The sequence below is a fragment of the Uloborus diversus genome, chromosome 8 (genome assembly GCF_026930045.1).
Source record: "Uloborus diversus isolate 005 chromosome 8, Udiv.v.3.1, whole genome shotgun sequence".
Classification (NCBI taxonomy): Eukaryota; Metazoa; Arthropoda; class Arachnida; order Araneae; family Uloboridae; genus Uloborus; species Uloborus diversus.
Genome location: NC_072738.1, coordinates 93153796 through 93178282, shown reverse-complemented (window position 1 = coordinate 93178282; position 24487 = coordinate 93153796). Strand labels below are relative to the sequence as shown.

The window sequence follows — 24487 nt, the reverse complement described above, 5'->3', positions numbered from 1 at the left end:
TCAATTAAGATGCCCTAATGCTGGCAGAAGTCAGACAAACAAAAAATAAATCTTCAAGCAATAAAAAAAGGTTTAAGGTTATTAAGAAAACAAATTATCAGAATTTTAAGATTTTGTTGTCGCAAAAATACTAAGTCTAAATCTTTAGTTGGAATATAAAGTCCTAAATCAAATTTCATCTCAAATAGGCTGTTCATGGAGTGGGAAAATTAGAATTAAGCAGATATTTTAACTTTGAACTCATACTACGTAGAAATATAAATACGCGATACACGAGACCACTTCCCTTCCTACGCACTTCGAGAGACAGAACTTAGCGGTTCTAAGCAGTAAATTACTGCCCTAGTTAGCATAGTCAGAAAATAGGGGCCTGGCTCGGAATCGGACTAGTATAAATTTCCCAAGTTTTATGAGGGCTGGGGAGACTGGCGACGGAACTGACAAGAGGGCCACCTTGGCTCTCGGCGGCCCATATACAATATACCGACTAAAGCATAAGAATACTGACAAATACAACATACCGACAGCCCGGTTATCTCATCTAGGGACTGCAGTTTCATCCTTTTTTGGACTTATCACTCTGAACTATCCATTTAAGTCGGTTATGAACTATTCCACACTGAAGAGTCAAAAACAAGGAAGAAACTGCAGTCCTTAACTCTCAAGCTTCGCCTTCCATTTGCGAGTTGAACCGCACCATGTCTGCGGACTCTCTCTGGTAGGATGAATTTACTTCAACCAGTTCGTTGGCACTCTACATCTGCCTGCAGCTCGATTATTCCCCATTCCAGACTGATGAGTCTATAACAAAGAAACTGCAGTCTCTGGATGGGATAACCGGGGTGTCGGTATATTTTATTTAGCGATTTATTGTATTTTGTGGTATATAGAGAAAAGTTACAAGAGAAAGTGGTTCCATAGATCTTTGCTTCAGTAGGAAGTTTAAACTGGAAGTAGTTCTTGGTTTCCGTTTAAACTAGTGTTTCACAGCACACAATCTTTTTTCCCACTATAACAGGGGTTCTGAAACTTTTTCAAGTTGTAATACCCTTTGAAGAGTTTGAATCCCCTCACGCACCCCTAACTGTGTGTATGTTTGAATGATACGTAGAGGCAGATAGAAGAGCATCATGCTCGCAAAATTGTATAATTTTGTGGAAAAATCAAAGTATGTTGGTATAAGGTCCTTACTTATTTGCTTTTGAAAATAGACCTTTTATGGTTCGAAATACAGAGAAACGGTGCTAATCTCATTTGTAACTTTTATTGAAGAAAAAAATCTGAAACAGGGTAAGATTTGCATCCTATCTTATCTTTGTACCTTTTACTTTCATTACAACATAGATTTGATACCATGGATATTTAGCGGCACCTACGCTCCAAGTCTTCACCCCACTTTGGGAATCCCTGAACAATATAATAGTTTAATACTCGTAGCTAAACTTTATACGAAAATTGTGCGTCTTTTTGAAAGAAAAAAAATGGTATCTTCGGCATTTTGTTTGTGGTTGCCCAATAATGCTTAAAGGGTCACGTAAAAAATTAACTATGAAGAATATCGCCTTCAATAGTAGAGAATGAAAATTGAAACTCCTTTTGTAATACACATCAGTTCTTTTAAACGAGGGGTTCGATCCGTGGTTCAGGTGTCTGACGGAGGCTCGAATTAGTTGATGAATAAGGTCGTAAAACGAGACCTTTGTTCGGTAATTTGAACCATGATTTTCTGCAAGAAAAAAATCCTGCAACAGATCAACAAAGACAGCTTAAAACTCAAAGGTAATCCTTTCAAGATCGTTATGTGACGAGTCCTTATGTTTTGAGCTACGAAAACATGAGTTCGTTGTAAAAATAAATAAATAAATAATATAAATCTGAATTTTAAACGAAAGGTATACAAAAAATAAATAGCAGGCATAAAAAGTGGAAAGAGGATGGATTTGTTTAGCTAGGAGAACATTCTTAATCTCCAGTGAATTATTGCACGACAGATTCTAATCTCCAACATCCCTAACACGAGGAACAAGTCAACCTCAAGAGAGTGGTAAAAACTAACTCAGAGTTTCTTCGAGCACGTGGTTTCCAACGTCAATCCTTGACATGAACAAATACGCGGAACAGTCCCTCGACACATGTTTGGACCTTCCAAAATAAACGAAAGAGAATGCTATCCTCACAAATCTCTGGTCTTTTGGGAGGTACAGGCAGATTTAGATAGCAAGTGCAATTAGTCACGGATAGAAGCTCTTGGCTCTGGTGCCAATATTGTACTTTCGTTTTGCTTAAAACCAAAACAAAGCACTGTTTCCTTAATCAGGGTTGCTAGATTTTGAAGATTCAATGGTAAAGGAGTTTAGTTCTGATATTGTGATGGGATTTTCGGGATGATGCTTAAATCTGTTTGTATTCTTCATAAGATTTAGCAAGAAATGGGGTGCTTAACATGGATCAAGTATTAGGACACATCTATCGAGTTGGGATAAGTCATTGAGATTCTTGAAACAGTAAAAAATATAAAAGACTTTGGGAGGACGAACAGCAATTAAAACTTAAAAAAAAAATTTAAAAAAAAACCTCTACACACATGCTTCGGTGTTCATAAGTCCACAAAAGCAAACTTAATATTTTCCCTTCAGTTTGAATCTAATGTTATGTAAACTAGTTTTATCAAAATCCCAATATCCTTGCTTTAACCCAGATCATTGCATTTTCTTTGTGAACCCGCCCATTCTGGTTCAAAGGGTCAATTCAAGGTATTTTTCACCCATATTTTCGATTTAATCCCGTTAATTTCCCTCCTCAAATTACAGTGGCTCCTAAAAGTGTTCGTACACCTACGACTTTCAATTGAAATATGCCTCTACCCATTAGTTAGAATTAGTATTTCGGAATAGGTATTTAATTACAAGATCTATGATCAATTTTCAACAAAACTACGTAAAAGTTTTTTAAAAAATATTAAACTTCAATTTTTTTTAAATCAAAAACCAAAAAGTGCCGGAAATTTTATCTCACAAAAGTCTTCGTACACTTTAAAAAATGTCTATATATTATTGAATAATCTAACTTTCTATTAAGTATTTAGTAGAAAATCATGCAGTATCAACAACACCTTTTAAACGTCTGGGAATAGATTTCATTCTTTTTTCGCGTAATTTCACAGTAAGTGTTCAACCACACTTCGAGTCTTACTGTTTCTAGCTCTATTTTCGTTTCAAAGTCGAATTTTCGTAATCTAGCCCCCAAATATCTCTAAATATGTTACATTAAGTTCAAATCTGGAGATTGAAGGGGTATTTTCTAAACTTTAGGACAATTTTGAGGCACTAGACGCAAACATTGAAAACCGTGTGCTTCTTATCGTTATCTTGATAAAAGAACAAAGTTGTTTCCGATAACCAAATTTTCGGCTAAGAGATTAAAATTTGTTTTTAAAATATTTGAATAAACAGCATGATTCATTATTTCATCAAAAAAATCCAAACTATCATGTCCTGGTGCTGATATGCACCCTCACAAAAGAACACCTTCACCGTCCTGATTAACTGCTCCAACTAAGTTCTTAAGATTAAGTTCCTATTTTTTCTTCAATTTACAATTATACAACAATTTAACAAAAAATGTTGAATTCATTTCTATTTGTAAGTAAGACATAATTCCAAAACGTTTTGAGCTTATTTATCATTGATTTTGCGACGAAAAGCGAAAGCTTTCTGTTTTTCGCACGGCCAAGAAAATTTCTGCGAGAAGAGGTCCTATTTAATCCAGCTAATCAGAGAACTTGGCGAACAACTTTAGGTGAAAATTAAGTGTAAAAATTTTTATTTAACTCTGCAGAAACTTTTACAGCAATCAAATGTGTATTTTTCATAAATGTTTTAACTAAATCTTCGATCACGCTTTGTCAACTTCGCCGGTTTACCTTTTCTTACCTTGTTTTTGGTCCGATTCTTTTCTTTAAAGCATTTTATCAAGCACTTTATTATAGAATGAAATAAATTAACTAATTTAGAGACATTTCAAACCAATTTACTGATACTGTGAGGAAAAAAATTCAAATTTCAAATAGTGTTTGTGGTTTATACAAGCCATTTTAAAGTAATAAGCACAATATTAAGGAATAAATGAACAAAAAAATAAAGCCAAATCACTTTTAAGGGTCAACATAATGCAAAAATAATAAAAAAACGACATATGATAGATTTTAATCATGAATTTATTCGAAAATATTTGAGTGTACAAAGACTTTTGTGGCTTATTTTTTCTCTGTCTCCTTGTTTTTCGACACATTTCAAAAAGAAGATCCGTCAATATTTTGAAAAAACTGCAGGGTTTTATTTAGAATGACATAGGAATGATGTGAAAAAATTTTGGACTTCATATTCGAATTCAGTTTTGTGTTATTTCGATTTTACTAAAAAATTTCAAAGTGTACGAACACTTTTGGGAGCCACTATATATAACTTCATTATCACGACTATTTTATTATTCATTTATTTCTTTTAACATATTTGAAAAATGTATATATTTATTTACTTATTTATCTTTTTTTTTAATTTAATTTAATTTATTTTTTTTTCGGTCAAATATTTTCTCTTAATCAATTTTAAACTCATCATATGCAATTAATGTTTCCAATTTCGTTAATTTTAGAACTTGTTAGATTTTTTGCACTTACGCTGCACAAAAACGAATAGCGCTTAAGTACCCATTAAACGCATTTCCAAACGAATAAATAATTCATTACAAATGTTCGTTTCGGTTACGATTAAAAGGAAAAAAAAGTTCTATCAATGGAAGCTTACGAAAACAATGCCTAAACACCAAAGCGTACGGCAAACGCATATAGTTAAGACAAATGGACTGTAAAAAAAACTAAAGATAATAAATACATGGTCAAACAGAACTCCGCCGTCAGAATATGAAGTGAAAAATGGTTTCTGTTTTCGGTCGTCTGCTTTTGTAGCTGATAGCGATAAAATATTATTTTGACAGTGTAGAATTATAGGTGTCAGTAAGGAAATTCTGTTTGAAATTTATAGTCATCAAAACACAAAAGAGAACAAAGTAAAAATGCATGTGCGGAAAGAAACGGAGGGCTAGACTTTGATAAATTACCGGGCGTTTTTTATGAATACTGAAAAAGTCGTTTTTTGAAGAAAAAAAGTTTCTTTCGAAATATTAAATGCAAAAGCGCTACTTTATTTAGTTTGAGTTCAATGCGTTTAGGAAAGAAGAAATTTTGTTAAGAGCCCGAAATGGCTAGAAAATAGTAAAAATACTATTATTTTCCTCTGCGAGAAAGCTTTCCATATAAATTATCTGAAATGAACAACTGACAACTATTTGCTTGACAGTAAAAGAATAACTTCATCAACATTAAATGAAATATTAAATAATTTTTGATTTTTATACCAGCTAATATAATAACAAAAAAGAAGAGCGATTCAGTCAAACTCGCTTAAAATGAGCTTGAAACCACAGCTAGGTAAAAACACTATATTCATGCGAAATATGTCATAACTTATACGGCCGTGGGAAGGTAAAGGGGCAGCAAGTGCAAATTTTCCCACTTTTCTTTCGCTCTCTTTTTTTTTCATATGTTATTTTTTTTTGCGAAAACTCGCACAATTGGTTTCCAGTGAAAAAAAAACCCGTCTCCGTCTAAGACCAACATTTCCCTGTTACTATTGAATCCAAAACGCGTTTCTTTGCATATCTCGAAATCTCATTTCTACAGATACTGCCTCGTTTACCAGTATATAATATATATATATATATATATATATATATATATATATATATATATATATAATTAGGGTGGTCCTTATTTATATGGGAAAAATATTTTTTTGGAATTCAACAAGTAACGCCCCCTAGTTTTGTGACACTATAATAAAAAGGAATCTGTGCAAAATTTGAACTCGATCGGTCAATAATAACACATGCCCCTAGGACGTTGAACTTTAACACTTTTGACAATTTTCCCACAAATCTTCGAGTTTTACTTCAGATCCTGTACATCGTTTCTCCTAGGCTTGAAAAATATTTTTACAGTGAGGTAGCACAAAAATTAATCTTTTTAATTACTTCAAATCATCTAAAGATTTTACATATCAAATAAGAATGAAATAGTGCTTTAGAAATTTTACCTTAATCGTACGCTTTTCTCAATATATCTCAATCGTGTGCATTTTTTCAGATAGTCTTGGACTGTCTGTAAAATAAACTGCATTTGTGACTCCTATTTTGCAAATTGACTGTGAAATTTTTCGATTAACTGTGCTCCTCTTTCAGTTAGTTGTATCATTCACAGCTTTCAGCATTTTAACCATGTATCTTCCCTTTAAATAGCTTCCTTCATTTTGCCATGAATCAGGATCAAATAGGAAAACATCTTTTGTTGTTTTTAACTTATCAAATAGTTTTACTGACTTGTAATTGATTCCATGAAGAAGAAGATTTTTATTAAGGAAGTATTCCAAATCATCTACTGTTATCTGAAATTTTTTATACAGTCATCAGACACGTCTTGCATTTTTTGGAGTAGTATTTTCCTATCTTCAAAGTCAATTCCTTCAACCAATACGGACAAAGCTACTAGTTCATCCCCTTAATACCATAACTGATTTATGAATTTTCCAATCACTGCTTCTGCTGCATGTTTGTCATCATTTTGTACGCTGCTATTTTTTTAGACACATTATATTATTTAAAGGAGCCTAGATTGGGTTGCTGCGAAAAACCATATCTTCATACAGCATTTAACTGTAAAACAGCATTTACGGACTTTCTCTTCATGTAAGGTCAATTTAAATTTTTCCTAAATATACAAATTTTTACACAATAAATTCCTTTTGCCACCCATCTGGTTCAGGGATAACCTGCAAGTTGCCGAAAACATATCCCTGTAGCAGGGACTTCACCAGGAAATATTATTACAAGTTATGAAAATTCTCTGTAATCTTTCTCACTTCCGCTTTTTACGAACAATAATATATCATCAACTTCGTCTTTTAGAATTTAAGTGGTACGTGTACTTGATTGAAATGTTATAAGTTCTTTAGGATGGAGTTCTACAAAATTTTTAAACCCTTAAATAATGGAATATCGGGTCTAGAATTAAGAAAGGCAAGAACTTCTTTGAAGACATACCCTGCAAAACGATTTTAAGTGCATGATGATAGCAATCCAAATGTAATGTATCCCCATTCAGTTTTTGCTCTAATACAACCGGTATTGCAAGCCGTTGTATCAAACACTATAGCTTGGATAGTTTGCAATAAATAGCAATCATCTAAGATATCATATATCTCAGGGAAAGAAATATCTCAGGGATGTACAATTGATCACAAGGTCATTTGGATTTTAATTTACTGCATCTACATAGGCTGTTGATAAATGAACAGCGTCTTCGTCCCTAATGTGGCAGTTGTCTAATAGTTATGAAAGCAGAGCAGATATCAATAGTTGTCAAGCTTTTTCGCTTTGTGGTAGACCAGATATAGAAAAAAGGTAGAACAGGTTAGGACAGAAATCAATTTCGGTTTCTAAATCTAGTGAATTGCAAGGAGAATTTGATGATAATAAAGGACTATGTACTGAAATAGAAGAAAATTTATTTAAAGTATAGATTTAAACATTATTCCGATCTGGAATTCTTCTAAACTTATATTTTAGGTATGAAAAATACATTAAATTTTTATGTTAGAGCAATCGAGGATTTTTCAAAACTTATATTTTAAGAACTAAAAGTTGCAAGAACATTTAAGTATATTTAAAACTAAAGAAAATCGGATTAAAATATAATTACCATTACTTATATTTATAGCATTGAAACCTAGCGACCCTATTTGCCACATCTATTACATACACAGAAAATTTTGTAAATCAACACCCACAAAGCCACGAGGAGGCATTTTTTTTTATTGTCAAAGATCATTATTAAAGGCCTGGGCCATTCATTAATGGCCTTTAGAATCTCTTAGGTCCATCTTGGTGGAAAGAAATGTTCCTCTGCCGCTTGGTTTGAAACGAGCGCAGAATAGCGGTATGCCTGACCCAAGGCCATTGGTGTACATGTACCCTCTGTAATATGTAATATTTTAAAGAGGGAAAGTGAGAGAATGCTTGGTCTGGAAATAGCAACATCTATTGAAATTTAAAACTGCTTTAAATATGTAACTTAAGAGTATTTTAACATAAAAATGAGAAAATATGTAATTTTTTCTTCGAAACTCAAAAAAGAGGGCCCTAGGGGCACAGGAAAATATTCATTGTTTGTCTTAAAATTTTGCAAGGCTCATTTATTTGTATAACGGAACAAATTGAGGGGGCGTCGCGTAAAATATCTACAACTTCAAAAATAAGGACCACCCTAATATATATAACTATATATATATATATATATATATATTTATTTATTTATTTATTTATTTATTTGGGGGCACGGCAGTGCCCCCGCCAAGTCGAGCGCGAAGCAAACACTGTCATACCATCCTTTACTGGAACCATTTCGCCGCATTTTCAGGCCCCTATTTGAGAACCTTCTGATGAAACTAGAGCGCAGAAATTTTCGTCATCCAGTAAGCTATAATTATACTTAAAATCCGAAATTTCAAGTCTGTAGGTCATTTAGTTCCGAAGTTAAGCGAAAGCAAAGTTTCGCATTTATGACATTCACTCACTCACTCACTCATGATCATCAAAATAGAACTAGTACTTCCCATAAACTCAGAGAGGTGAAATTTGGTACAGAGTTTGGGTTTGATGGCCACATAAAGCGAAAACTATAAAAACTAGGCTAATTGAAGATCTTGAGTGACCCTGATTAGAAAACACAAGAGCCCAACCAAACTATTAGAGATCGACATACCGCCTTTACAAAAAATATTCAACTTGGCGGGCCGCTTCATTTGATGTCAAAAATCGAAAGCTGAAGTATCTAATGAAGAACCCTCAGGTGTATTAGAGATATGGTAATGCCCCCTTCTACTATTGGTACATAAAAAAATCGACTGTCATTGCAAAAGTAGTGGGACACATCTAATTTAATCTAGCCTAACTTTAGTCTACTCGAACATTACACAAATTAAATGTTTCTACAAAAAGAAGTGAAATCCCACCAAAAACATTCTGTAAAAAAGTAGCCAAGTCTCGATGGAGCTGCTTGTTTATCTCTAAAAAGTAGTGAAATCTAGACAAAGTCATGACAAGTCTAAGGTTCCTTACTGCGATTTCTTTATTATTATAATGTTGTGTGACTTGGCCGTTAAAGGGTACACAAGGGTACAAAACCAGGTGCTCCATGACACCATTGCACCAATCTTTCGCCAGAACCGCTACCCATTGACGATGGAAAATTGCCACTTGGAAAACGTGTAAACAAAATTGACCTGTACCTACTAAGGTATAAAGAATGTCTAACGGGCAAGTCATACAACATTAACTATAATAATAAAGAAATCGCAGTAAGGAACCTTAGACTTGTCATGACTTTGTCTAGATTTCACTACTTTTTAGAGATAAACAAGCAGCTCCATCGAGACTTGGCTACTTTTTTACAGAATGTTTTTGGTAAGATATATCTGCCACATAAATTATTTCTAGTGTTCAAAAACTCTGTTGGATAATTTACAACTTCTTCAGAATCGCAAACTGTATCGATCGATTTTTGTGATACCAAGTCGCCAGGTCGTATATCGAAGTTTATAAATCGTCAACCTCCACATTTTTTGCTGCAAAGTATGGTTCTTTCTGCCAGCCACACATTATGCATGTATTGTGTGCGTACATCGCGGTCAATGAGAACATTTTCTTGAATCAACGATGGTGCTGAAATTAGTGAGCAATTTTATGCATTCAAAATTTTCATAGACAGCAAATTTTCATTCGTCGATAACTAACAAAGGGTCCGAGAATTTGTCAGCAAATGGATCTTGTAGCATTTGGACGTACATGTTTTAGAAGGACCTTTTCAACATTACGATACAGTGGCAAGGATTTCAAGTAAACTTTAATTTCATCAGATACTTTTAAAAGTAGAATGACGGAAATTTTTCTCTGAAATCACTTGAAGAGAGTAACAGAGTGCCTCGTTACCTTTAGATGTACACTGCGTCTGGGTTATTTTGAATATTCAGTGGCAGCTTAAATACTGAATGAGCTGTTCTGCATCCACCCAGTAAAGTTACTGCAATGTCAAATGATGCAACGGATAATGCAACGTCATCATTAGATCATATTTCGGCAAGAATTGGCAAAATGAGAAATGTTTTGCTACTTTCACATGGTGCACCTCCCCCCTCCCCCGAAAAAAAATGCACTTTTACCCGCCGAAACTACCAGAGGTATAATCGGAATGTCACTATCCAGATTTTCTTTTTTTGTTTTTTCAAAATTGAGAATTAAAAAATACCTATAACCCCAAAGTTTCACCCTTCCATTCTTCAATCACGAATTTCACAAATATCAAAATACCCCTGTTAAAAAAAATCAAAGAGCGAAATTGAAAATCATTGCAAAAGCCTTGCTTAAATTATTCAATTATTTTATTTGTGAACAAATAGCAGATGGCAACAAATAAAAATTTAAAATCTTTTAGAGTTTTTCGATGTTTTGCCCAAGCGTCGCGTCATTTTGACACTTAATAGCCAAAAAGGTACTAGATAGATCACACTAATTACCTATCGGTATGATATATACATTACGACCTATTCTCATACCTGCCAAATACACATAAAAAATTCCATAAAAACAATCTTCTCGTTTCGAAGGGGTTTAAACACAAATGCCGTGACATGACATTAATTACGTGACGTGACATAGTAAAAAATTAAAGAGAGAAACTGAAAATCATTGCAAAAGCCTTGCTTAAATTAGTTTCAAGCATTTTATTTGTTACAAATAGAAAATGGCACGGCAATAAATAAAATTTTAAATCATTGAGAGTTTCCGAAGCACTATCTTGTTCCGATATTTTGTAGGAGCGTCGCGAAAAAAATTCTAAAAAGGGACTTCCTAATTACCTAGCGATATGAAATATACTTTATGTCCTATTCTCATACCTAAAAAATACACATAAAAAATTTCATAAAAACCGGTCGAGCCGCTTCGGAGGAGTTCAGTAACTAACATCGTGTTAGGAGATTTTTATATATTAGAAATTAGTTTATAAAGTGGGGAAAAGCTTGCTGATGATTAATCAGTTAATGGAGAATTAACAGCAGCAACGATAATAATAATAATTAAGAAGAAGAAATATAAAATAAAACTTTAAATTTCTTTCTATTATGTTGTCTTGACATTAATTTCTCCCTTTTTCCCTCAAGTTCTTATTCTCTTATACCCTTTGGAAATGCTTTTCGATTATGCATCTCAGTCATAAAAAACGAGGAATGTAATAATAAATGAGAGGATCGGATAATTGGGGACAGTTCGGTCAATTAGAGTTCTGATAACCGGCACCCTTCTTTGATACAGCACTAATTTAGTGTATCGTTAAATTTAGAAACCCATAAGTCATTTATGGGGATAAAAAATTCACTTTTGCAAATTTACAATTTAAAGATATCGTTTAAAAAAATATAAAAAACTTTTTGTGAAGTTATTTCTGAAATTAGACGTTAAATGGAGCTTTAAACGATAAAAAAAATATAATACACACCTATGGATGACACAAAAAATGATTTAAAAAGTAATTAAAAAAAATACAATAGAATCGCCCTTTTTTGCATATGAATCAAAAATGGCAACCAGGGGGGTTTTGGGGGGATTTCGGAATGTCTTCCTTTCCTAAAATGTTTGTTTATACAATGTCTACAAACGTGCCAAGTTTCATAATTGTAACACAAAATGCAGTGTTTTCCCCCGTAGCCCCCTGACTATACACGGAAAGACTTTTTCTGTCAGTGCATTTTCTGTCAAATTAATTAGCAGAAGAGTTCGTTGTTTTAAACAACAAAAATGCAATATCTACAACAAGAATCCCAGGCTATTATTAGGTCATTGGCAGGCATTTACGGGGGTCAGAAGGAGGTAATTGCCTCTCAAGCTTTGAGAAAGTAATGTATTAACATATATTTGGGGCGTGGTTTTTATTGTCTTTTGATTCTACGCCTTGATATATAATACCCTAATGAAAATTCGGAAATAATTACTGGATTGCATTTCATGTGATTTGTATGATTAGTATTCCATCTTTTTTATTATTATTATTCAAAAAGTCATTTACATCATCATCATCAATAGCAATTATATGACTTTAAACAACTTCCTAACTCTATACAACGCAAGTTCCATGTAAAATATATTCAAAAGAACAAAAACAGTAATCATCTTGTTGGGCAATAAAAGGACTTAAAAAATGCTTTGCAGATATATTAACCATTTCATATCTACTGCAAATATTTACATTTCCATCATTATGACTTATTCGAAGCAATAAATATTCTCGAAAATAAAATACAAGACGAAAAAATACCGCGGGAAAAAAAAATCACGATAAAAGTAAATGTCATCAGATATTTTAATGGTGCATAAAAGATACATAAAATGAACACTAATTCATCGAACTCCCAGAAAAAGAAACGTCAATAAAGAAAAATAGCTTAAGGTATTGTTATTAAGTGAAGTATTTATTCCAAGACATTAAGTAGCCATTTTACTCGGCAATTCCCCCCACGTCCGGGAAAAAAAAGGGGACAATAAATTGAAGAAACCTCAGCAATAAATCAATAACTATCAACCGCTTCAGCGGCGGTAGTAAAACTTCGGCGGAATTTCGAGTTACCCTTTTCCAAACCCCCAGGGAATGCATAAATTGACTTTTTAATAACCACGGCAACGCTGCTTTAAAAACCCGAATTGAATTTATGAAGATGAAGGCTTAAAAAGTAATAATGTTTCGGTAAAGAGCTTGTGTGTGGCATCGCAGAATTTAAGAGATAAACGGTATGTATTTAAGATTTAGAGTAGCTTCTGGTAATTTATTTGACGTACCATGGTTTTCTGTTGCTAAACAGAAAACTCCAGGTAGAACAGTAAAAAGCAATTTGAAAGCTATTAAAAGAAATTACTTGTGATTTGGTACGAAGTTTTGTTCTTTCATAGACAACTAGTAGTACCCGCACGGCTTTTCCCGTAGTAGAAAATTAAAAACATCATTTGGTTCGCCTATATATTTACAAATAATTGATGATGAATTTCTCGTCGATTTGCTATGTTCATTTGCTCGCCCATGATACGGTAATTTGCTCGTCCACGTTATGATAATTTGCTCGTCCACGTTATGGTTCTTAGCTCGTCCATGTTATGATAATTTGATCAGTAAATATGATTAAAATTGGAATTGAAAAAGAACAAAATCGAATTTTTGAAAAATCGCTTGGAGGTGCACACCCCCATGCTACAAACTAATTTTGTACCAAACTTCATAAAAATCGGCTGAACAGTCTAGGCGCTATGCGCGTCACAGACATCCAGACAGAGATCGGAACACAGATCCAGACATTCAGCTTTGTTATTAGTAAAGAATACTGAGTAGTATCAGCAGAAATTGCTCACACCTTTCAAACAACGTCAAACCTCAAAAAACGTGATTTTTCAGGAGAGCAATTTCAAAAACTTAGTTACATATCATGTAGCAAAACCATATTTCAAGCCACCGATTGAACTTTTTGTTACGCATAAGGTCTTTTTCAAGAAAAATCTGGTGTTTTTCTCTGTTTCATGAAGAAGTGTAAAGTGTCAGTAAAAGTTGCGTTTTAGTAATAACACTCTTGCGCTAAATTTCGAAGATACTACCGTATTACCCCGCATTATAAGGTATGCCGCGAAATTCGGGGATCACCAGATTTTCAATAACACTTGCCTGGTCCTTTCCGGCATGTCAGAAAAATCGAGGTTAGAAAAAAACATAATACTTTAAGCATATATGTTCAGCTTAAAAATGAATATAAGTTCCATACATATTTTATTAGTATTAATAAACAGCTTTATTTTGTAAAAATACTTACTAACAATGTCAGTTGTTATTTTAACAAGAAAAAAAATTGTTTAATAACGAATAATTTTATAAAAATTAGATTAAAACCAAGCAAACATTTAAGCAGTAAGTTACTGCCTCTAAACCAGTGATTAAGAATTTACCATAGCTATTCATCAAATAAAAATTAAGCTTACCTCTCTAAAAAGAATCTAAAATAATTTATTTAAAAAAATTATGAACAAATCGTAGTAATAATGATTACTTCTGAATTGACTACTTTATTGGCATATAATTAAATCCGTCAGTAATGACCTACCATAAATAACAAATACATGTTATATGCAATGCACCATTTTCTTGAAAGAAGTTCACTTTCTGGATTTATTTTTTCCTTACAGTGGTTTGCTTTCTAATTGGAACTGAATGGGGAAATTTGTTTTGTTGCAAAATACAAGTAACCCTGGAATTATCCGGCATGCCGCAAAATTCAAATTTCCCGGCATGCTGGTCAACCTCGCTATTTTCCGGCATGCCGGATAATGTTGGGTAATACGGTATTTGAAATATCTCGAAATATGTCATTATTGTTTCTAATTTTCTCCTTACAATAGCGACAAAAATGTAAATAGTGCGCTCTTTGATTAAAAAATAAGAATCAAAAATGCTCTTTTTTGGGTGCAATACTGTTTTCCGAATAAATAATACAATCTTTCACAAAACGACACGGATGTTTCATGCCTAATGGATCAAGCACAATCCAAGATTTCACATGCTTGATTATAACATTCCGAAAATACTTGGAAATGTAAATACGACACTTATGCTCTTCAACGGCGAAATATTAAGTTATAGAAATGCAGGTCGGGCAGAGATATGCTACTCATTCTTGGCAGTTCAAAAAAAGGCAAAAATCAAAATCGCTATTTTTTGAGATATGACGTTTTTGAAAGGAATGAGGGAAATAAGTTTTTGAGATATTTGAAGACCTTTTTTTCCCGAGTTTTTTTTTTCTTTTTTTTTTTTTTTTTTAGCGAAAATCAAATAAGCAAGCTTGTACAATAAAGCTAAAGTACAATAGAGGACAAAAATGCAAAAAATAAATATATATATAAATAATAATACATAAATAAATAAATAAAAGAATGAACAATTAAAAAAAAATTGCATATACTGCGCTTTACCTTCTCAACGCAGAATACTTGTCTTCACAAAAATTTGCTACTTACATTTGCAACGTGGATTTCTTAGATAATACTCATTTTAAATTTTTGAGATAAAAGGTTTGGTACTTAAAGTTTAGCGTGGGGGGGGGGACTTCTGATAAATTATTTGATATAACAAAAATAGTTTAAATGTAACTAAACAGAAATTTCTTGCTGAAACAGCAAAGGGCTAGTAAAAAGGTATTAAAAGAAATCCCTTTTAGTTCGGTAACTGCTTTTTTTATAGATAATTACTTGCATTTCAGTTAACCTCTCTCAAAAATGTTCGGAGTGAAAAAGGTTACACCAATTATTTCTTGTTCAATTAAATTTCTTGAGATAAAAGGATTGGTATTTCATATTTTTCAAAACTGGTGCGAATGGATTCAGATTACCTCAAAACATACAAATCTGTCAAAATTCAAAACATTACACGAACCTAATATTTTGTTCTGCACAAAGAAAGTAAAAATCATCAGAACTTGTTCATTCAGTGAGAAGTTTTTGATAAAAATACAAAATGAAACATACATATGGTATGAATTAGAGAGCATGTATCTAATTCGCGTTCAGTAAATTTTTTCCGTTCTTGAAAAAACGAGATTTTTTGTTTTATATATATAAGATTTAATATTGAGTTTAAGCAAACCATAATTTCTAACAGAAATCTATGAACGATAATAATACTGAATTATATGGTTCAAAAAAATCCTTACAGTATAATTTTTCAGAAATAAAAGTCAGCAAAAATGATTTAATCCCTTTTTGGAACAAAACTCTATGACCTGCGTCTTTTTGACACAAACAAATAACGAAATGAAATTGCTTGAAAATAAGTTAAGTTTTAGATACACAGTTTGGAAGGTAGTAAGCTGCTACAAATTTCGTTTACAAATTTTATTCTTCATCCCTATCACTATTTTCAAGTATGTTTAGCGTTAAATGTATCGTTGCAAGATTGTTTGTAAAAACAATCATTCGTTCAATTTCTTAGCTTCAAGTACTAATTTCAAAACATGTTTTTCTTCTTGTTTTGCTTGTTTCATATTACTCTTAGGTTTTATTTCAGAAGAACTTTTTTCTTACATCCTCATGAAACAAACCACGTGATCTCAAGAAAAGCTAACGATTGTTTAAACTTGGCTTATTCCCTTTTGGCATAAAACTTACTTGCGATTTAATGCTCTTCGGAGGAGGGGGACATGAACTTAGCCTTCTGTTTTTAATGCGACTAAACTTCGTTTTGAAAATCTACTTATTGCAAATACATTTCAAGACGTACGCTGCTATCTTTTCCATCAAAAAGTTTTTTTTTTTTTTTTTGAAAATTTTAACTTAACGTCACGTCTTTTGAAAACAAGCTTATCAATTAATTGCCATTTCCTTTTTAATGTTGGTTGAATTTAGTGGTTTATCTCATTAACCTTTTTCTTCCTTCCTTATATTTTAGTAAATACATATATACTTTTAAATATTCATCTACTTATATTTCTACCCATTTTTTCTATACATGTATTTATGTGTGAGTACATTTGTCAGTATTTCTACTGATTATATTCATATATGTTTATCAACACATGCTTTTATGTGTCAATACATTTATGCCTTTGTCAATATTTCTGCTATAAACCAATTCATCTGTTTATCAACACATGGATATATTTATATATTCATTCGTTTATCAAAGGCATTTAATTATCTATGCATCTCTAACTTGTGTTTCCATCTGAAACGGAGGAGGCATACTTTCACAACACGCTTCAGAAACTACAAAATTCCATATATACATATGGCTCAAAAGGACTCTAAATGACTGTATTAGAAATATTTGACAATTGTATCTTACCTGCGTATTTGGAATTCCTATAATGTGAAGAATGCAAACACAGGCAATATTAGACAATTGACTGGCGGGCGCTGAGTTTATCACCACAGCTGCTACTCAAAATCCTGTTTTCACGGCATGGCGAGTAACACCTGTCACTTAACGCTTCGGATATCCTTTTAAAATTCAGGCAAATAATTCGATCTGCAATGAAAATGAATAAAGAGAATTTCACAAACGATTCCAATACTTAAATATTTAATTAATGTTCAAAATGTGTCTTATGCTCGATAATTTTGAAATGCAAAATTATAGACACCTTTTATTTCCCCTCAAGCATTTTTGAATTTTTTTCAAAAACATGCTAAAGATATGAGAAAAAAGCAACCTTTCGCTTCAAGTAGCAACAAAAATAATGTAAGTACTAAAGTAAATCATAAGTTTGCAGTAAATTACTTAATTCTTTAATAATACGTTGTTAACTTTAGAAATATACTTGTAGCATTCGAGACAGGTCATCATATTCTATGGCCAAGTATGAAAACTCTCAATACAAATTAGTGAATTCTGTAAAAACCGTTTCTGTGCAACTGCAGTGTCCATGCTAGAGAAACAATCTCCATCACTAAACTGTTACAGTGGAACCCCGATTTCTGACCTAAAGATAAAAACCATATAAAGCGGGAAAACGTAAAATCAGGGGCAGTCGTAAAAATATTAGCATATTGTTTAAAAATTGACACTTTGCCAATGAACTAACGAAAGAAGCTTGATATCTTCACTTCTTTTCATTTTTTTAGATACGATTTCACGTTCTATGATTACAATTTTTTTTTTTTACGATTTTTCATGTTCTTAGGGGCCATTCATTTGTTACGTAAGGGTCCCGAGGGGAAGGGGGGTTGGAAAAATCTCTACATACCCTTACTTGGAGGGGGGGGGGGTCCAAACCCGTTCTTACATAATATTTTTCAAGTCGATACATTAGAAATCGCGCGGTCAGGGGGTTTGACAGAGATCATATTTCACTTGCGTCTGGAAGATAAAAAACTTATTAGATGAGCTGTTTTTTATTTGTTTTACGGAGAATGTATGGTGTAAAATAAAATGACAAAAAAGCGCACTATGTATGGCATGTTTTATTTTTAATTAGTATCGCATCATATACAAAAAAAAAAAAAAATGTCGAAAAAACATTTCGTCCAGATTCCAACTTTATACTAAATATTTCTTGATACAATAAGGTTTAATTTAATAATAGTGAATATAATAACGATTTCAGTTATACAAAATTTGTGCATTTGTTATTTTATTATTTTGGAAAACGAAATGGAATCTTACGTAAGATTAGCACACAGGGGAGGGAGTTGAAAAATCTTATGTACCCTTACATAGGGGGAGGAGAGGGGTTTTCCAAAATCATCCTTACGGTAATCAATAAATGACCCCTCATATTCCCCGTCCTTTGTTTTTTATTATTTGTGTTATGTGTATATACAGTTAGAAAACGAATTATTATTTGTGTTGAATGTTTTAGTATTTTAGCTCAAACTATTCTTAAGAAGTCCTTAGAATTCATAATAATTGCCCCCCCCCCTCCTCTCCACAGGGAAAAATGTGCTGGTGTTCACGCATTAACGTAAACATAATTTGACATTTATAAGATTATGTATTAACAAACTAGAAAATCGCCCGTCAAGGTATGACGGGTGAAAATTGCTTCTACTCCTCTACATTTGAACAAAGCCATTGCCTGTTTGGTGATATTTTGATAGTTGAAATTTTAACTCTAACACTAGTGGATTAACCCTAAACTCCAGTAGATAACGTTATTTGTTTTCGATTCTTCATTCCCCTGAAATGACTCAGTCTTACCAGTAAAACAGTTAAGTGACCGGATCGAGTTCAGCCTTTTCACAATAAAGCCTTTCCCTGCATGTTAAACATTACCAAAACATATTATCAAATTATCATGCCGTGGCGCGAGTTTCATTGTTGAAACACGCGGGTTACTCGATCATCGGCTATTATTTATTTGAGGATGTGTAGAATTTTTAGAAAAAAATCTACTTTGTCATTTTACTAATTTTAGCACTAAATTAAAAAATTTACAAATTTTCACAACATTTTTTTTAACTATAAAAATTAATTTGAAGAAATAGAATCTTTTTAGCGAAGTTTAAAGAAAACATAAAGATTGCTGCATCGGTTGGCACACTTACTTCACAAAAATGATATAAGGACAGGCCATATGTTAGATCTTCAACTGAAGCTCTTTTGGAGCCAGTGAGCCACGATTTTTTTCCTGTCTAGTGTACACATGAAACAATAAATCATAAAGCGTGGAGATAAGAAATGCTTGTTCAAACAGCATGGAACTGATAACGCCAAGGAAGAATTGCACCTGTACTTTATTCATTCTTAAAGCATTATCGGTCAGACATTGTTGAAGTTCAAAACTGGAAGATTCTTATCCTATTTCCTGTGTTGTCTCTCGACCACATGTCTTAAGAAAAATAGATCGTGAAAATGTGTTTTAAAGTTTTATTACACTAGCAGCAGATATATTCTGGATGTATAAAAAATATTAGAATGACAGATGTGTGTGTGTGCTACGGCGAATGAATTTGCATGGACACGGGTGTGCGTTATTTATGTACAAAGTGTCCCCGTTTAACCTGCAAGACCTCTATTTTTGCAACCGTAGTCCTACACATGGACGTAGCGAGAGGGGGGCAGAGTGGCAGTTGCCCCTCCCTAGAAGAAAACCATTGATTCCCATGCTCTTTCCTATCACCAAACATAATTTTAAATTGCAATTTTAAGACTTCAGTTTCGAAAAACGTCCGAGGGAGAGCCACAAAACCACTTTTTCTGCCACCATCTGACCAAAAATCAGCATGAAATGTTTTTTAGGGGGAGAGGACAGCTATACTTTTAAGCGCTTTCCGAGGGCACTAGGGGGGGGGGGGCAACTAAAAATCTCTATGCTGTTACGCCTATGTTTACCCTTCCCTAACGGGAATCTTGGCCACGCCCAAGATCCTGCATGCATAACTTAACTTTTTATATTATCCCCAAGTTCCCCATATTGCTTTTAGGGAAATAATCGCCATTGAAAAATCCTGGGCATACGATGATATTGGAACAAATTCCCCTTTGAAAAGAATGACATGTTGTCGAAGTAAAAACACAAAATAATTGTACTTTTCATTAGCATTGAAATACAAATGTTATCACACTCTATGCACACATATTATTTAAAACCCGTTAGTAGCTATATTTCCCTCTTAAGAGGTGTAATTGAATGGGAGTTAAAATGGTATAAATCCCAAATCGCTGCGTTTCATGTCTGGGGGAATATTGGTCGTACTAGTGTCATTTTTTTTTTCCTTTATTGTTTTTGTACGCTTGTGATTTTCTTAAATGTAACTTTAGGGATCCGATGCTATATATGAAGTTAGATTTCGTATTTTTTCATTTTTTTCTTTTTCGCTATTGATAAAGAGAAAATTCCAACAGATAAAAAAGGGGGGGGGGGTATTTTCATTCAGCAGTTTTAAATTTAATTACTTAATTTTCCTTATTATTGTTTTCTTCAAGATATGGTACTACGGAAAAACTTCAAAGAAAATTATTCTAAGCAAAACCTATAATCTTTTGGCACACAAAATTCAATTAAATTTCAAAAACACAATAAGTACCTTTCTTTTTTTTTTCTTTAGGTACATCAAAATGTAGGAAATTCCTTAAACACGAAATTGAATTTCAATTTGACTCAAATTACTTTTATAGCAAAGCGAAATGCTTTCAAAATAAATTAATATTTCAATCCCGAGCATGGGTTCGTTGACCAGCTGAAATGACACCTGTTGCTGATGAGGTAGAACCAAGCTATCTGATTATATCTGAGAAATTAGATCCCCTTTGAGATCCCATATAATCTACCACGGACACAATAATTAGATCGTGTTACACGTGATGAGTCACCAAAGCCCATCTGTCGTGGGACGGATTAAAAAAAAATCGTTTTTTGCTGGAGGAAACTCAGATTTGATTAACATTACCTTTTTTTTATTTATATTACGGGTGTCGTGTTTCTTATACTCAATTCTGTTCTTCACTATTTTTTTTTCTTTTTTACTTGAGTTGTAACTTATCTCCTTTCGATAATCCAAGAAAAAAAAATAGTAATCATGTCTCCTATAGACATTGGTGGCGATTGGGACTAAAAAGTGGGAAGGATGGTGGGGGGGGAGGGGCAAAAAAAAAACGACAACTAAAACCCATAGGATTTTTAGCGACAGCAAAAAACTGAAAGAAAAAAAGAAGAGCAAAAAGTACAAAATTATGCTAAAGCTAGTTTTGAGAGCATATGAGTGGTATTTGATGCAAATGTAACAGCTTAACTCACGTTTTTCTTAAGATTTTGATGAATTATATACACAATACCTTTCCCCGAAGAAACACTTAGGCATGAATTAGACTTACATTATTTATCCCAAAGTATTTTGAGATATTACAAACACTTGGTTATAATTTCATTAAGCAGGTATGGCTTGTTTAAGTAAAACAATTGATTTACTAATATCTAAACAATGAATGAAGAAACTTACAAGTTATTTCTTGTGCTAAATAGTGTGTCGTAAACAGATAGTCAGAATAAAAGAAATAATTTGGTTTAAAAATTTTGACTGTTCTGTTTTTTTTTTTTTTTTTTTTTTTTTTTTTAATAATATAATTTCTAGTTTTGGATCCTAAATTGGAAAATAACATAAATAAGTGACATAAAAGTGGCTGGCGGCTGCTCCCCCCCCCCCCCCCCCCCCCCCCCCACTCCCCTCTCCTCCGAATCGCCGCCACTGCCTATCGACAATGCTTTTAAAGATTCAATTTGAAAAAAATATTTGTCGTTCACAAGATGTGCGTTCATGTTCTGACGTAACATTTTACTTGCACATTTCACAAGAAATTTTAACTAAATTGCTCAAAAATTGAGAAATACCTAATGGTTTTTAGGGCAACATCGTCACAGTAGATATGAAGTCAACAATATAACAGAATCGCAACATTTTTTTTTTATCAGAAAACTAAGCGCATGAATGTCTCTTTTCAATATGTTACCATAATTATTCTTGCATGCTCGTCGAAGTAATTCAAGAAATGGTATTTACGTTACTTTACTAACTGCATTCACATGGAAAACTTCTCTATCAAGACATTTTAAAATCGTTTGATCTAATAACTAGGCCAAATTTAAAGCTTTTATGTAGTACATAAAATCAATGTACTAATCCATAAAAATATTGAAACGTTACTTAAAAGTCCCACGAGTAAAGATCTAATTAACTGAAAACTCAGACTTGATCTTCAAAAAGACGAATTCTTTAAACTTCCAAATGTAATTTAGTATTGGAGAAAATAAAGCTATAAAAGAATTGCTAAGAAAAATTTTAATTTGCGTACTACTAACATTCAACTGAAGTACGGAGTTGTTTAGTTGTGTAATTTAACTAGTATATCAATTTAGAATCTAACCTTGTTGAACGTTTGAAAAACTTTTAAGCTCTTTTTTTATAATAGGGCTGCATTGTCTGCGTATTTTCTATTCATTCGGGGACTTAGTGCATTCAACGAGACAAACAATCAATTCTTTCATGTGGCACCACTACCGATGGATGTTATTAACACGAGAGGTTTGACGCCCAGTTTCCCACGCCAGATGGAGGCACCTGGGTTCTCTTCAATGCGAAACTGCACTAGGAATTCAATTTTTACCAGGGTATTCAAATCAAAGTCAAATGCATACTTGAGGAGTCTAGTATGCGTTGAGGGCTCTACATGCTGCATAATCAAACTGTTATGACTCGGTAGGCCATTCTAATAATAATTATCCATTTATATGAAATCAATTTAAATAAAACAAGATGATAATAGATAAGCAAAGAGCTTACCTTCATTTGTTCATCTGTTGTTCACGTTGGGCCTTCTCTCTATAATCATTTTATATTTCCTTTAATTGTATAGTGTTGTCATTATTACATGCTTTATGTAGTCACTGCTCAATAATTTAACTAATAAAGAAATTAAATACATTTATTAGCTAACGTTACATCACATATCTACACACTACGGTGGTTCGAGAGAGACTGACTGTTTTACAATATGGACGCGAACGCGGAACAAAAATGAAAAAGTTTTGGTTTGGATTTGAAAGTTCGCGTTTCAGTTTACAGTTTTGGTTTGCGTTTAGCAAGGTTCCTCTTCAGTTCACTTCAGAGATCACTATTGGAACGTCATTTCTAATACCCCTGCTTGATCTCTGAAGTCATTATTTGCAGGTTGTTTCTATGTCTGGTAAAGTCAGGCTTAGGTAAAGGTTTAGTTAAGATATCTGCAGTCATTTCCTTGCCTGGACAATATTCTAAGTCAATTATTCCGGTTTCCTTCAGATGTTTGATGTTCTGGTACTTTATATCAATGTGCTTTGTTTTAGCGTGATACTTGTCACTTTGAATCATTTTTATGCAGGATTGATTGTCTTCCATCATAACTATTGGTAGTTCTTGCGGTAAATCCAAATCTTTTAAAAGACTAATTATCCATATTGTTTCTTGTGCTGCATTAGCTGCTGAAATATATTCTGCCTCAGCAGATGAAAGAGCGACTGAATTTTGTTTCTTGGTGATCCATTGAATAGGAAAGTTACCAAGTTTAAAGAGATTTCCACTGGTAGATTTTCTGTCAGATATGTCTCCAGCCCAGTCTGCATCTGCATAGGTTGTTAAGATTGGATTCATCTCTTCTTTTATAATCAACTTGTATTCTATAGTTGTTTTTAAGTATCTTATAACTCTCTTAACTGCTTCCCAATCTTTCTGTCTGGGTTTTTCATTCCTTCGGCTGAGGATGTTTACAGAGGCAGATATGTCAGGTCTAGTGACTGTTGCTATGTATAACAGTGTTCCTACTGCTTGTCGATATTTTTTATTATCCGGGAGTAAATTCTCTTCATCATTTAGTTTTAGGTAACCCGGTTCCATTGGTGTATCGCAAGGTTTTGCATTTTCAAGATCAAATTTTTCTATTATTTCTTGTATTTTGTTTCTTTGATCTAACATCATGTTTCCCTCTTTTGTTATTTCTATATTTATTCCTAGGTAATGATTTACGAAACCTAAGTTTTTTATCTCAAATTCCTTTTCCAGTTCTTCAATTATGTTACTTATGTCTTTTTCTTCTCCTGCTATCAGTATATCATCTACATATACAATAATGTACACTGTATTATTGCTTCTTGAACATTTAAAAAGACATTTATCAGTGTTACTCTGCACAAAACCTAGTTTTAGTAAGAAATCAGCAATTTTCAAATTCCAAGCTCGGGCAGCTTGTCTCAAACCATATATGGCCTTATTCAATTTATAAACTTTATTTTCTTCGCCTGGTTTTACATACCCTTCCGGCTGACAC

At 33.0% G+C, this 24487-nt stretch overlaps 1 protein-coding gene across 1 annotated transcript in view; it reads right to left on the bottom strand.

Annotated features, from left to right (window-relative positions):
- LOC129227645 (connectin-like) overlaps window positions 1-24487 on the bottom strand; it is a 120495-nt gene that overhangs the window by 63286 nt on the left and 32722 nt on the right. The window contains exon 2 of the mRNA XM_054862235.1: window positions 17036-17218. The gene's annotated coding sequence lies outside the window, so the exon portion shown is untranslated. The remainder of the gene's footprint in view (window positions 1-17035; window positions 17219-24487) is intronic.